Raw genomic sequence first — 13,431 nt, forward strand, 5'->3', positions numbered from 1 at the left:
AAAGTCATTATTGGAAAACTGCTGAAATCTAAATAAATACAAATAAAGTCTGTATCAAGTTAATTTATAGTATATCAATATTAATTTCTTCATTCTGAGAGAAGTAACAAAGTTGTTGAAATTAAGGAAATCTGGGTAAAAGACATACTATAGGAAAACTGTATTATATTTGCAAATTTACATAATCTAAAATTCTTTCATTTTAAAAGAAAAAGCAATTTTGGATTGACTGGGGGTGGTTGGGGCAGGGAAGAGCAACTGGGAAAAAGGTGGGACAACTGTAACTGAACAACAATAAAAAAACGATTTCAGTATGGGGCAACCAATAAAAATATTTTGGAACTTGATATGAACAGTGGTTGAACAATATTGTGAATATATCAAATGTCACTGCATTGTCCACTTTAAAATGGCTACATTTTATGTCATGTGAATTTCACCTTAATAAAAATAATTTTAAAATGAATGTAAAAAAAGAAAAAGCAGTTTGAATAGTCTATAATCCATGCATGTGCAAAGAGAGAGAGCAGTATCAAATAACAACACCAAAGCAATAAAAATGTGGCCTCAGCAATTACAGTGTCATCTTATCACACTGCTGAAATACCTGTTGCCATAGTAATAACAAGCATATAGAGGATTTCAATTTAGTATAGAAGAAAAACAAACACTATACTTTATAAACAAACACGTTTTTCAGTATCACCAGACTAGTTGGCAAGGTCAATCCATTGATATTTATGTGGTCATTACCTCTTTAAACAGTGACACAAAGTAAGATTAGGCCATTGACATTCAAAAAGATGGTGGTCTGTTTTTACTTCTACATGTCAAACATATTAAAGTATGTATATGAGATGATATCTCAGTATGGTTTGATATTAGGTAGCATGATTTTCTAATTTTGTTCTTCTTTCTCAAGATTCTTATTGCTATTTGGGGCCTTGTTGCATCATTTGAGAATTAAGGAAATGACTATTTATGGTATTTGCTTTTATGATGCTTAAAAAAATTAAGATACATTTGCAAAAGCTTATCAGATACTAGTCCTTAGTAAATACTTCTTAAAGATCAATTTTTATTAACAAATATTAACTTAAATTCAGTGTCCTTCACGAAGCCTTCACTAGCAATTTCCAGATTCTTGGGTAGTTTTGTAATCCTGACTTTAAAACACCTAGTTTTGTCCTAATTACTTTATTGAATTAATAAAGTCTTGTTGTTATATTTGTAAGCTCCTAGAAGACTTAATCTATATTCACAAATATAGACATAAAATCCGCAAATAATGAAAATAAAAATGTAATATCTTCACCAAAATAATTAATGGAAAAGAGAGGATCAACTAGTGAAGTTTTATCCAGAAAAAACTCAACAGGAGGCTTTCTATTGGTTTCTTTGGCAATTGAAAAATGTTGGATAACTGAAGTGACATGTTTACTAACTTCTATGACAGAAATTCCAAGGAGATAAAAGAAAAGGCTGATAAAAAGTTGAGTACAAAGGAAAGGAAACACTGACTGTGTAAATTTAATGCTATTGGCATCATTCGCATTGCAAAAAAACTCTTATTTTAAAAATTCAATATTAAAAACATGTTGTGGTAAAATAGTGTATATTTTAAGTGACTTAAACAGTCAAACGAGAATATAAATGTCAAGCTAGCACAATATTGGCTAGTCCACAACAATTTTTTAGCCTGATATATGACCAATATTGCTCATAATATTAAAGATGTGGTAACAATGTAGTTTCCATAATTTCCATCAAAAACTAAAATATCAGCAATGAAGACTAATAATATAATGTGTAAATATTGATGCAAAAACTGTATTTCCTGATTAAAGTGTTATATCAGATAAAATGTATTCCAGATTATTTTCCTCAGAATATATAAAATATTATTTCCCAGAAATTTTCTTATTCCAAAAGGGTGTGCACTCCTACTTTCAAGAGAATCTGACTTTATACGGAGCACATGTGAGGAAACCATAGATGCAACTTGCAAAAGGGCAGATATATTGTGATGGAAGAAAGAAAGTGAGGTAATTTCAAATTTGTGCATAGAGGAATATAATTTATTTGAGGCAGTGATGGTATGCATTTTGGTATCAAATTATATTTTAATAATTTATTGTTCATATATTTGTAAATTTAATGCTATTATTTAACAGTTCATAAACATACAAACACAATGAAGTCTATAACTGGTAAAACTGGTATTAAAATGACAAATCTCCATTCCAAGCCTCTCAGTTCATGAATAATTAAATGCATTTCATCTCCTTATAACGACAAAGGAATCTTAGTTTGAGTCTCGTATCTGTAACACATCTTCCCGGCGTTACATTTACGGTCTTTCTCATTTCAAAAGACAGATTAATATTCACTTGGACGTTCACTTAAAACTACCATGCCATACACAGAACATACACCACTTTGCTTAAGGGAAAGGAAACTAATATTTTTCTTCCTTGACAATTACATGCAATCCTTATCATAACAGGATACACAGAGGTCAAAGACTGGAGAAAAGGGGGCTTTCTTATATTAAAGATTAATAAAGTGAACACTTCTGGCAAAAGGGGGTTATATTATATTAAATATTAATAAAGTGAACAGTTTACACAGACAGTGTAATGATTAGATCCCTTGGATCCAAGTTTCTCCTCCCAGCTGCAGTAGTACTTGTTTTATACAGATAAAATAGCAAGGGAAACCACACTTCTCCAGGGCAGAAATGCAGAGGGCCCATAGGCGTATGAAAGGAAGCTCAACTTCACTAGCCATCAGAGAGACACAAATTAAAACCACAATGAAATACCACTCACACCTGTCAGAATGTCCAGCATTAACAAATGAACAAACAACAAGTGCTGGTGAGGGTGTGGAGAAAAGGGACCCCTAGTGCACTGTTGGTGGGAATGCAGACTGGTGCAGCCACTGTGGAAAACATATGGAATTTCCTCAAAAAAAAAGGAACTGCCTTTTGACCCAGCGATTCTGCTTCTAGGATTATACCATAAAAATCCTGAAGTGCCAGTTGAGAACCTTTGCACCCCAGTGCTCATAGCAGCACAATTTACAACAGCCAAGTACTGGAAACAGCCTAAGTGCCCATCAGTAATTGAGTGGATACAAAAACTGGGGTACATTTACACAATGGGATACTTCAACAGAAAGAAAGAAGGAGCTCCTACCCTTCGCAACAGCATGGATGGAACTGGAGAGCATTATGCTAAGTGCAATAAACCAGGTGGTGAAAGACAAATACCATATGATGTCACCTATAAGAAGAACCTAATGAACAAACAAATGAGCGAAATACAGGGTCTGACATAATAACACTCCTTTTTTATTATGAAGTCTTTTATTACAAAATCAAAAGCATATAATTCTGTAACATAACAATATCAACCTCAAGCACACCATATGACATTTTAAGTGAAATGTTCAAATTAAAACTATAAATTATTAACCCATATTATTAACCTACCAATGACACACTAGCAGGCATTACTTCTGCCAGACCCTGTAGAACAAGAGGCATGGGAACAAAGAACAAACTGACAGCTACCAGAGGGGAGTGGAGAGGGGAATAAGAAGGAAAGGAAGGGGAAGGGTCTATTCAACAAATAGGTATAAATGACCCATGGACATGGACAGTAATAGGGTGGGGATTTACTGTGGGAGTTGGGGTGGGGAGCACGGGAGAGCAATGGGGGAAAATTGGGACAACTATTATAGAACAACAATAAAAAACAAATGGCACAATTTATTGAATTGCAAATTAATGGATACTACATTTATTCACCCATCATAACAATACACAAACTATAAAGCTGAAAAAATATATAGAGCAACTGCTTTCGGGCACCAGAAAATAAACAGCATTGGGCTGTTATCCTAGGAGATAACAAATCCAGTAAATGCCAAATAAACACTAGCTTTCTGCCTTAGAAGACCATTCTAGGGAGTGGCATAGGGCAACGAAGCCCAAGTAAGGAGCAGCAGTCCACATAAGTGAAGGGAAGAGAGACGGGCCATGGGTATGACAAACAGCTGAACTAGAGGAAGCAAATTCATCTAGATGTGCCAGCAGTAACAAAATTCTGTACTTTTATTTGTCTTTTTTTCTAATTCCTTCACCTTTTTCACCCATCCTCCCAAATCCCCTAACAGATGTCAGTCTGTTCTTCGTATCCATGAGTTTGTTTCTCTTTTGCTTTTTTTAAGTTTTCTTTGTTCATTAGATTCCACGTGTAAGTGAAATCATATAGTACTTGTCTTTCTCTGACCTGCTTATTCCACTTAGCATAGTGCTCCCCAGGTCCACCCATGGCATCACAAAAAATAAGATTTTCTTTTTTAAGGCCATGTCGTATTCTATTGTGTAAGTGTACCAGGTTTTATGGACATTTGGGCTGCTTCCAAATCTTGACTATTATAAATAGTGCTGCAATGAACATAGAGGTGTATATATTCTTTCAAATTAGTGTTTAGGTTACTTCAGATGTATTTTCAGAAGTGGAAACTCTGAGACACACAGCAGGTCCACTTTTAATTTTCTGAAGCAACTCCATACTGTTTTCCACAGTGGCTGCACCAGCCTGCATTCTCATAAACAGTACTCAGGTTCCCTTTTCTCCACATCCTCGCCAACACTCGTTGTTTGTTGATTTATTGCTGATAGACATTCTGAGAGGTGTGAGGTGATATCTTGGGGTTTCAATTTGCATTTCTCTGATGGTTAGTGACATTGACCATCTTTTCTTATGTCCATTGGCCATTTGTATGTCCTCTGCAGAAGTGCCTATTCAGGTCTTTTGACCATTTTTCAATTGTATTGCTTGTTGGTGCTGAGTTTTGTAAGCTTTATAAATTTTGGATATTAACCTTCATCAGATATACTATTGTCAAACATGCTGTACCACTCAGTGGATTGTCTTTTTATTTTCTCCATGGTTTCCTTTGCTCCACAAAAGCTTTTTAGTTTGATGCAGTCTATTTGTTTATTTTTTTCTTTTGTGCCCCTTGCCTGAGGAGATATATCAGAAAAACATAGTAACATGAGAAAAGTCTAGATATTTCTGCCTATGTTTTCTTCTAGGATATGTATGGTTTTGAGTCTAACATTTAAGTCTAATCCATTTTGAGTTCATTCTTGTGTATAATGTTAAAAGGCCATCTAATTTCATTTTTAGGTGTATCTGTGCAATTTTCCCTTCATCATTTATTGAGTTGACTCTCTTTAGCCTATTGTATATTTTTGCTTCCTTTGTCAAATATTAATTGACTATACAGGTGTAGGCTTACATCTGGGCTCTCTATTCTGTTCCATTGATCTATGTCTGTTTTGATTACTGTAACCTTGTAGTATAGTTTGATATCAGGTAGCATGATTCTTCCAACTTTGTTCTTCTTTCTCAACATTGCTGTTACTAGTCGGGGTTTTTTGTGGTTCCATGTAGATTTTTGAAATATTCCTTCTAGTTCTATGAAATATGTAATTGGTATCTTGATAGGAATCACATTGTATCTCTGTGCTTGCTTTGGGTAGAATGGACATGTCAATACCATTAACTCTTCCTATCCATAAACACAGTATATGTTTCCACTTATTTGTACATTCTTCAATTTCTTTCTTCAGTATCTTATAATTTCCTGAGTACAGGTCTTTTACATCCTTGTTAAATGTATTCCTAGATATTTTATCCAGAGACAAAGACATAAATAAAAAGCAAATACTAAGATGGTAGACTTAGTTCCATATATATAAATAAATATAGCAAATATCAATTGATTAAACACTTTAAAGTCAATGATGACCCAGCAATTCCACTGCTGGGGTTATACCTTAAGAATCTTGAATCACCAATTCAAAAGAACCTATGCACCCATGTGTTCATAGCAGTGCAATTTACAATAGCCAAGTGCTGGCAAGAGCCTACATGCCCATCAGCAAATGAGTGGATCAAAAACTATGGTACATTTATACACTGGAACACTACACAGCAGAAAGAAAGAACTACTACCCTTCACGACAGCATGGATGGAATTGGACAGCATCATACTAAGTGAAATAAGCCAGGCAGTGAAAGACAAATACCATATGATCTCACCTATAAGCAGAACCTAATCAACAAAAACAAGCAAGCAAAATATAACCAGAGACACAGAAATAAAGAACAAATTGACAGTAACCAGAGGGGTGCGGGGAGGGGAATAACAGGGGAAAATAGGGGAAGGGTCTTCAAGGAATATGTATAAAGGACCCAAGGACAAAGGCAACAGGGGGGTGGAGGAGTGAATGTGGGAGGTGGTGGCTAAGGCAAGGTAGAGTTATGGGTGGGAAAATGGGGACAACTATAATTGAACAACAATAAAGAAGTCAATAATTAGCAAGTTGGATTAAAAAGCAAGATAAAATTACATCTTCTTAAAAAGAAACACTTTTTATTATAATAGAAACATTTAACAAAATCTACACATTCAAAATTTTAGTTAACTATATTAATATTTTTCTTGTAGTAATTGATGAAACATTTAGATAACAAAGTCAGTAAGGATGAAAATTTGAAGAATACTGTCAATCTTAACTGAAATATTTAGACATTCCATCAACACTTTTAACATACACTTTCTTTTTCAAAAGCAAATTAACCATTAACCAAGATAGAATATGCTTGATCATAAAATGGATACTAATAAATGTCATAGGATTCCATTATGCAGAATATGTTATTTGAAAGATGGATTCATATGAAATTATATGACATAAATTTATGTGCATTTCATTTTTACATTAATTTATAGTCATAAATATATGTAACATATATGAATTTCTGTAAAGAATCTACAACCATTTGTCTTCTCAATAGAGCTGTTAGGTTGAAAGGAAAGTTCATCTCAGGTAATAGATGAGTGAGGAAAGTAGCTTTCATGTTTTTATAAGTAGAATAAAAGTGCAGAATTACATAAATAGAAATAAAAATATTACATATATTTTTAATTAGAAGGTGTCATCTAAAAATCTACTTTTTAGTTTTACAAATAAAGAAATTAAAAATAAAATCAGACATAGAGTATAACTGGTTAAGTAACTTTTTCTGGGTATATACCCTCTTTGTTTTTTTTATTTGTTATCATTTTTATTGTTTTGCTATTACAGTTGTCCCAACTTTTCCCCCTTTGCCCTCTTCAGCCCACCCCACCTCTGCTCCTGAAGTCAATTGCCACACTGTTGTCCGTGTCCATGGGTCATTCACATGTGTTCTTTCATTGTTAAGAACTAAATCAAATCCTGTTTCTTGCATTCAGGCTTCTCTTACCATGGTATTACATTTTGCCTTTTGGCATACCATATTAAAACTTGCATGAAACCATGTGATATGTCATTTTCCAAGTTTAAATAAAGATGATATGCTGAACTATTTTAATTACATACCCTAGAATATAGTAAATAAATGAGACAAATTGTTAATTGATAAACTGGAACTGATAGTTTTAAATCTCCAATGTTACACATTATTAAAAAATCTAGTCTTCAGAAAAGAAAGAAGGCTTCCTGTACTTTTTGCAGAGCTATGGTGATGGGGCTAAATTCAATAATAGTGTTATCCAAGGTTTAAAATGTTATGTAAAAGTACAAAGAAAAAGGAGAAATAAATGCATTAGCAGATTGACTATATGAAATGCAATTTCTATAATGTAGTCACTTCTCACCATTTCCATCTGTTTCATTCCTAGACCAACAAATTCCTAGACCAACACTTCAAACCAAAGTTTCCAATGCCCTATTGTACATCTTTACATGGATATTCTTAGTACTTTAAGTTAAATTCATAAGACATTACAATACGGTTCTTAATATCCTTGAATTCAAATTCCAATTCTTCCAAGTTCAAATTTCATCTGTAAAATCAAGATAATAATAGTACCTACCTCTTAAGCAGTGTTGACACTACAGTTATAATTAGCTAAACCATGTAAATCATCAGGCATATAGTAAGTGGTATATAACGGTTTAGTGATTGTCAATAGATGTTGACATTGAAATTTGCATTGATTACTAATTTACTATCACATCATTATATTTTATAAATATATGGAAAATAAGTGATTGATATTTAAACATCTATTTTTAAAATTAATATGTTCTTTCATAAGTGATTAAAATATAACTATGGAACTTTTATGATGATATTCTCTTATTCAGTAATATTTATTTAACACAATGTACTAAACATGATATAAGATATCAAGAATTCACAGTATTAACCAATCATTATATTATTCTTAAAAGACTAAGATTGTGAAGTGTTATTCAGGGAAAAAATATCATTTGCATTATACCATCATAATTATGTAGCAGATATATTCAAGGGAGTGGGTTTAAGTCCAAGATCTCCCACAAATACTTGATTTCTTCTCTAGATTTCCTAATTTGTAAAATGAGTGGTTTGAGTATATTGTAGCTAATAACTGTTTCATTTCTAAATATCATACACTAATAAATGACCTACAAGCTAGTATTGCATACTTATATAAAAGAAGCACATAAACAAAGATGATATTAGGTCATTTACATCTACTAATTCTTTCAAAATTGTGGGAGATATTTTGTTTGTGTATCATTTTTGGAATAAAACTACAGGTGGAATGGACTATTAATATATCTCTTATTTTTACCATAGGTAAAAAAAGGTCAATACTCACTACAGGGGAGAAATTGTACCTATACTCTCAACCTTTTCCAGGTCAATATCTGCCTCTTTGAATACTGCTTTGCTTTGTAGAATTACAATAAAATGTCAATCTGTGAAATTTGGCAGTACATGATATCATTGTGGGCAGGATCCTCAATTAAAGCACCATCTTTACTATCTTTATTCCCTCAACAGAGCTGTAAGACTAACTGGCAACTTGAATCACTCACAAAAGCCAAGCATTTTTCAATATAATAACAGGAGTTTTCAGATAAATTGTAACCTGTAACTCTGAAATTTTCTAGTCAGTAGCCAAGAAAACTCTGACAGCTGTTTAATTTTGGTGTCTATTCTCAATTACAAACCCAGTAACTGCAACAAAGGTTTTGCTATTTTTGAATGAATTTTTATTTAATTTTAGATTTGAAAAAGGAAAATGTTTGCTAAGATATATTTTAATTAAATGTATTGAGGAGACATTGTTTAATAAGATTATATAGGTTTCAAGTGTACAACTCTATGACACATCATCTGTATATTACATTGTATGTTCACCACTCAAAGTAAAATCTCCCATCACCACATATATTACCCCCTTTGCCCTTTACTATCCCCTTCCCTTTGGTACCCACCATACTGTTTTTGTATTTATGAGTTTCCAAGATAATTATTTTCAATTGTTTCTTTTTCCTGATAGATGTTTTCTTAAAAATGGTAAATCAATTAGTAGCTTAAAATGTGACTTTGAAAAAAGATTTGCATCAATAATTGATTATTAGATTTTTTTAAAGCATTGATAACATCCTTATATATTTTAAAATAATTTTAATAATCAGATATAGAAAGAAATCCTGAAACATATACTTTATTTCTTTAAAATTTTAATTAGATTTATTGGAGTGACATTGGTTAATAATATTATACAGATTTCAAGTGAAAAATCTTACATCATCTGTGTATTATGTTGTGTGTCTACCACCCAAAGTCAAATCTTCCATCACTGTGTATTTGTCCTCCTTTCCCCTTACTACCTCCCCTTTCTATCTGGGAAAACTAGAAACCTATGCGCAAAAAATGAAACTAGACTGCTGTTTCTTTCTATACATAAAAGTTAAATCAAACAATATGAAACATTAAATTACTATGACACAATAAGTTACATAGAAGAAAGCATAGATACTAAACTTACAGACCTTGGTGTTAGAGAGAATTTTCTGAATTTGAACTCAACGGCAAGGGAAATAAAAGTGAAAAATAAATGAATGGGACTATATCAACTAAAAAGCTAAAGCATATACTTTCTATAACTTTAAAACTGTTACTCCTTGCCTTTAAGATCCAAATATAAAAATGTCAACATGTAAATTTAAAAGTGCATAGTTGAAAATTTTGTAAAGTCCTTTTTTAATAAACATTTTCAGAATGAATAACATCAAGATAATAGGTAATCAAAGCCATGTGAGTTTTGTCATTGTTGTGGCTGCAATGAGACAAACTGGTATCCAGCAGAACATTGAAATATGGGAAGTAACTGCTGATTACCATTCGTATTTCCTAGAGACCAAAACCAGTTTTATGGACAAAGTAACTAATCGATTAGATTTCATGAGTCTCAGTTCTTATGTGTTTATCCTGGTTACTGATATGTATTCCTAGTGACAGGTTCATAGGCTGAACAGACTGTGGGTCACAACAACATATTTACGTACTGGCGTAAGAGTTCCTGGAATAGATTGACTCTTGGAGGTACACCAAGAGAATTTATGATCTTTTCCTGTTTGATTAATGTTATTATTATAAAGCATTCCTCTTTATATGCACTAAAATCTCTTACTTAAAGTTGACATATGATATACATAAGTTCCTTTTGATATTTGCATGCATGCTGTTTTAAATTATTCTGAGTATTCATAGAATTGTCACATAAACTACATGCAATGGGAGTAACTTTTATCTGACTTTACAATCTTAAACTATTATGTGGTGTATTTTTTAAATTTTTATATAGTGATTTGTTTTTGCCTAGTTCTACATCTTATTTATTTTCTATTTGTCTCACATTTAAGTAATTTTCTTCTTGTATAGTTTTCTTGATTTTGTTTAATTGTTTATCTGTGTTATATTGTAGCATTCTGAGCATACTCAAAACAATTATTTTGAATTCTCTGTTGGGCATTTTCTATATCTCCATTTCCTTGTGATCAGTTACAGGAAGTTTACTGTGTTCTTTGATGGAGTCACATTTCCCTAATCTTTTGTGATTTCTGGAGCCATGCATAGGTGTGCGCACATTTGACAATGTAATTACCTCTCCCATATTTTATGGACTGCCTTTGTCAAGGAACTGTCTTCACCATGGGCACAAAGCAGTGAAGGCTGGAGTCAGGCCGGGGGTGGGCAGGTGCATAGCTATAGGTGAGCCCCGTGGTGCAGGATGATGTCATTAAGGGCCAAATGCAGGTCCAAAAGCAACTGTGGGGTTCTGGCTGTTGGCATGTACTCCTGTGGCTGCTGCAAGGTCTCCCTACTGGCATGCACATGGTAGTGAGGCTGGTAATGGGAGGCTGGGCATAGGGCTTGAAGAGTGACAGCTGGAAAATTAGCCCCAAGAGTGTGTGTGGAGCTGGGAGTCAGTCATGGGGCCCTAGGCTGGTGTCTTATACTTGCACATCCACAGAGCCTGGGTTGGCTGCCAGGGTGGGTTCCAGGCTCCAAAGGGGCAAAAGGTTGGAGTGTGTGGGAGAGAGCAGGGAGGGTTTCAGGCAGGTGGCATCTGCCAACAAGAATATCTGTGGTTCAGGGCAAAATCCTGGCAAAATCATCAGGGGGCCCACAGAGGCTGTGTGGGCCCTTGGTTTCTTCAGTGGCAAAAACTTCTGGGGTCATCTGCAGAGTAGTCACTGACAGCCACTGTCACTCCTGCTCTGTGGCTGATACTTGCAACCCCCGCTTTGCTTCCTTGTTCCTAGTCATTTCTATACAACTCATGCTTTGCTGGTTTCTAGGTGAGGTGAAACCGAAGTAATCCTTTGTGCCGTGCCCCTAAAGGCTGGAAAACCTTGTTACTTGCTGGTGAGGGGAACTCTTTTTAGCTGGAGTTTCCTCTTGGTGCTGAGCAATGCTTGTGTGGGGTAGGGGATAGGATGATGCAGGTAAAATGAGGCTGTTCTTCCTCCTTGCATGGTTATTATCAAGTTTGTGTTCCATTGTGCTACTGACATTTCTTCAGGGGACTCTCGACCTCTCCCAGAGATTTTCTTGCTGTTGTTCATGGATAGCTGTCTGTTGATCTTTTTCGGGGGATGGAGGCAGGATCCCCTATTCTGCCATCTTACTGATGCCGCTGCTACACACTGACAATTTTAATTCAAGAATTTTAAAATTTAAAAAAATGCTAGTCAAATATTCAATAATCAGAGAAAGATATTGTCATGTGAGTTAATTTTTCTCTCCAGTATTCCACTGGACACGAAAGAATTGTTTGAAAATACAAGGAAGAAAAAGGTTTGTTGCCTAGCTAAACAAGAGTTCAAGAGTATATATTAAAATTTAACCTTTTCAAATATAAGTGGATACAAATTTTACACATTTTTCCAACATGACTATATACAGATTATAATTATGTGATGACGTGTTATAACTTTGAGCTGCAAAAACTATTAACATTTTAAACAACACTGTTGATATTAATAAATTTAGAGATACTTTCAAATTTATGTATTACCCACTAGAATTCAAACTTGGTAATTTAAATTCTATCAAACTCTCCAAAAAGACAGAGGCTGGCCTTACACTTAATCATGAGCCAGTGAGTGAACTGAAATGGAGCAGCTAGAAAGCAAGGTGGGAAATCAGGGTGTGCAAAGCCTTACGTATTGTTATTTATAAGAACATTTTGTTGTGGGTGGTAAAATGTTCTATGGAAGTATGAAACAACACAAAACAAAAACACGTCATATTTAATCTTGCTTATTGGTTCATTCACACAAATTCGAATAAAGAGAATAATTTCATCATGCTTAATATTCACAGTTATTAAATTCCTTTTTATTTCTATTTTTTAATTTTATTTTTATTGTTGTTCAAGCACAGTTGTCTCCACTTTCCCCCTACCACCCTCCCCCGCCCCACCCACCCACCCTCCCACCCTCAATCCTATGCCCCTTTGGCTCTGTCCATGGGTCCTTTATACATGTTCCTTGATGACCCTTCCACTTTTTCTTCTGAAATCTCCAGGGTATTTCAACCCATAGCAAACTGCATTATACCCTAGGTATACCATATAACAATTAACAAGATTACCAATGTTATTAAATGATTTGTCCACCCTCCAAAAACATTCGCTTTGATACTCAGGAGAAAAAAGAAATAGGCAAAAAATGCAGCACTTTATTTACTCTTTTATAGAATACTGGTCTTTGTGAATCTAAAGATTCTCACTGATTTCAAAGGAACTGAACTGAAAGGCAGGGAGTGAAATGAAAATGTGAAGCTGTCTGATTTCTGCTTTTGTCAGATATTTACTCTCTACATGTGTCCTTTTATCAGGACGTCTCCAAAGGAAACATATTATGTCACAAGAGCCCTTTTCTGCTTCACCTCTCACATGCCTGATTTTCCAAAGGGAGTGATTTCTGCTAGGAGCAATTAAAGGTAGATCTCAAAAATCTTAAGTTGCAAATAGCATTTGATATCTCATGCTCATCAACAGAGTATTAAACAA

The sequence above is a fragment of the Desmodus rotundus genome, chromosome 3 (genome assembly GCF_022682495.2).
Source record: "Desmodus rotundus isolate HL8 chromosome 3, HLdesRot8A.1, whole genome shotgun sequence".
In the NCBI taxonomy this organism is placed as follows: Eukaryota; Metazoa; Chordata; class Mammalia; order Chiroptera; family Phyllostomidae; genus Desmodus; species Desmodus rotundus.